Source organism: Notothenia coriiceps, unplaced genomic scaffold, assembly GCF_000735185.1.
Source record: "Notothenia coriiceps isolate Sejong01 unplaced genomic scaffold, NC01 NC01_scaffold00032015, whole genome shotgun sequence".
NCBI lineage: Eukaryota > Metazoa > Chordata > Actinopteri > Perciformes > Nototheniidae > Notothenia > Notothenia coriiceps.
This window is the reverse complement of record NW_011364716.1, coordinates 13,648-16,465: the sequence shown is the minus strand read 5'-3', so window position 1 is coordinate 16,465 and position 2,818 is coordinate 13,648.

Here is a 2,818-nt window from a genome sequence, read left to right as displayed (position 1 = left end):
TGTTACTTTTCCTGGTGTCAGTCCTCTGTGCAATAAGTCATGTGTGTGTGTGTGTGTGTGTGTGTGTGTGTGTGTGTGTGTGTGTGTGTGTGTGTGCCCTCTGACCTTGGGCTTGGTGCGGGGCCTCAGCTGCTCCAGTTTCTTGGCGGCGGCTTCAATTGCGGCCGCCGCTTCAAACAGCTCGTTCTCCGCGATGACGGTGGGGTCCTCGGGGTCCACCCACTCAGTGCCTGCAACACACACACACACATTTTTGAATTTTTCTTTTAGTTACAATAAAGCAAAGACATACACAATATACAGTAAGTAGGTACCCAAAACCTTTACATGGCGTACAAGAGAAAGAAAAGCTGGGTATTACATTGACATACACACAATTTGAGCCTAAAAACTATCTGCCCCAGATTTCCTATTAGCTGAATATTGTATAAAGCGAATTATTTTAATGTTCTTATAGTTTTGTTAAAATAGTTCTCTATCTGTGTTTTTAATTTGACTGTTATTTTGTATATATTGATTGTTGTGCTTTTATCTTAATGTGTGCATATGTATAAATGTGTCTGTTGATTGTGTATACATGTAGGACAGTGATTCTCAAATGGGGGTACGCGGACCCCTGGGGGTACGTTGGGGTACTGCAGGGGGTACGTGAGATTTAAAAAAAATTATTAAAAAAAGGTTAATTAAAAAAATACCATGCATGATTACAAAAATAATCTTAGTACAATAAGTTAAATAGAAAACACAATTTTATATAAAATATTCCTAGAACCACCAAGGGAGTCCTCATATAAACATGTCAAATGTGTGTATTGTATTTCATTGGTTTGTTAAACATATTACTTACATTTAAAAACTCCTTGGAAAAATCTGTTTTATAAAAATTTCGTTATGTTATTTTTTTTCATGCATGAAGATGAAAATATCCTTAGTTTGTTGTAATGCATGCACGAAGGAGTTAATACATCACACACTGAGGGAACATCACTATATTGTAATTATTTATATAGGCTTTTTCGATCAAAAATGTTCGGGGTACTTGGCTGAGAAAATGTTTCAAAGGGGGTACATTACTGAAAAAAGTTTGAGAAGCACTGATGTAGGATATACATATTTTATACATATTTGTATTTTTGTGTTCAAGATTGTGGGAAACAGTATTTCGATCTCTCTGTCTGTACTCACAAACTGAAAGATTGACAATAAAGTTGACTTTGACAAATGTTTTTATGTATGCACCACGACATCAAGTCAAATTCCTCGTACGTGTCAACCTATCTGGTAATTTCTGATTCTGATACAATGGCTGTCAGTCTCAGAATGCATTTGAAACGTAATAGACACTTCAACAGGTGTGTAAGCCCTGAAAGTATTTTAAATCGCAGATTCTATCTTTTTTTATGTACTGTTGCAGACATTTATCTTTTTTTTAATTAATTGTAGTTTTCTTTTATGTAAGGAGCAAGTTGAGCTGCATCCTACAGATGTAGCACCTCATTTCAGACTCCAGCTTACAGCTTCCTGCCTACGACCTGCCTAAGACCAGTATAGAGGAATGTTAAGCCCTCCCACTATTTTCCAAGAGGGCGTTGCCAGATTTTCAATTTCAGGTTTTAACCAGGAGATGGGGCTTCATTCACAAATACAGAAAGACAAGTTTCATGGACTTTCAGTTGTGTTTTGAAGAGCATTTGAACACATCAATATTTTAGATCAACTAAAGTATATCTAATCTTGTAATTCAATAATATATAGTCTTTATATATTAAATAATCATAATAATATGCATGTATTGTGAAGTATTATGTGTATTGCGTGCAGTTATTATGCTCCATATATCCTCCTAGAAATCCTACTCTCACTTCTTTTAAAACAAAGCTGAAGACTTTTAAAATCAAAAGTCTATTCGTACATGTCCCTGCACTGCAACCTTTTTTCTTGTATTTATTATTATTTATTATTCTATTTTAGCTAGTTTTTATTTGTATTGTCTTGGCTTTTAAATGTTTGTATTTGATATATCTAAATGTAATTTTAGAACTTAAAATGGTGTTGTTGAAATGTGATTGATAAATAAATTGCCTTGCTTTGTGTACAAGTGAGTGACTTCACAATTATCAAAAACAATCAAACACGAATGCACATTTTGCTGAGTGTGCTATATTTCATAACAGTTCAAGAGAGAACATTATCCTGCATAACTTATCCTATTTATAGCAAACAATATTTCAACACTGTTTATTTATTTAAGGTGCAATATGTTTGCAGTGATTTTGGGGCAAGGCGTTGTCTTACTGTCCTCCAGCCAGTGTTTCACAAACAAACAGTGTGTGTTGCCATGATATAATGACACCAGAGGATGAAGGCCCCAATAGAAAATCTCTGAGGAGGGAACTCTGCACTCTCATTATGCCGGGTCAATAGGGTTTGGTTACAAGAACCACCTTCCACTTTGGATACGGTTCATGATGTTGTGTTTGTTATACAGGTTTTTAGGTTTCTGCTGTTATAAAACTCCTTGCAGATCACAACAGCAAGTTTGTGGTGTAGTTGTTTATGTCTTCAGTTGCTGTTAAAGTGAAGGAAAGTTGAAGCCTTGATGAATTGGATAAGTGATTTGAAAGGATTAAGTTGAGTGTGTTTGATAATTTAAAATGCTGTTGAAACCTGATCATCTCTCTCTAATGAAGTCATGAACCGACAGCAGGGCTACATGAATCTGTGACATCAAACTGTAAGGAAGACTTTCCCTCCATTTGACAGATGGTGGGTTCATGGGATAGCCTTTCGGTTCAATGTACTTGACTCTTTAGGGGGG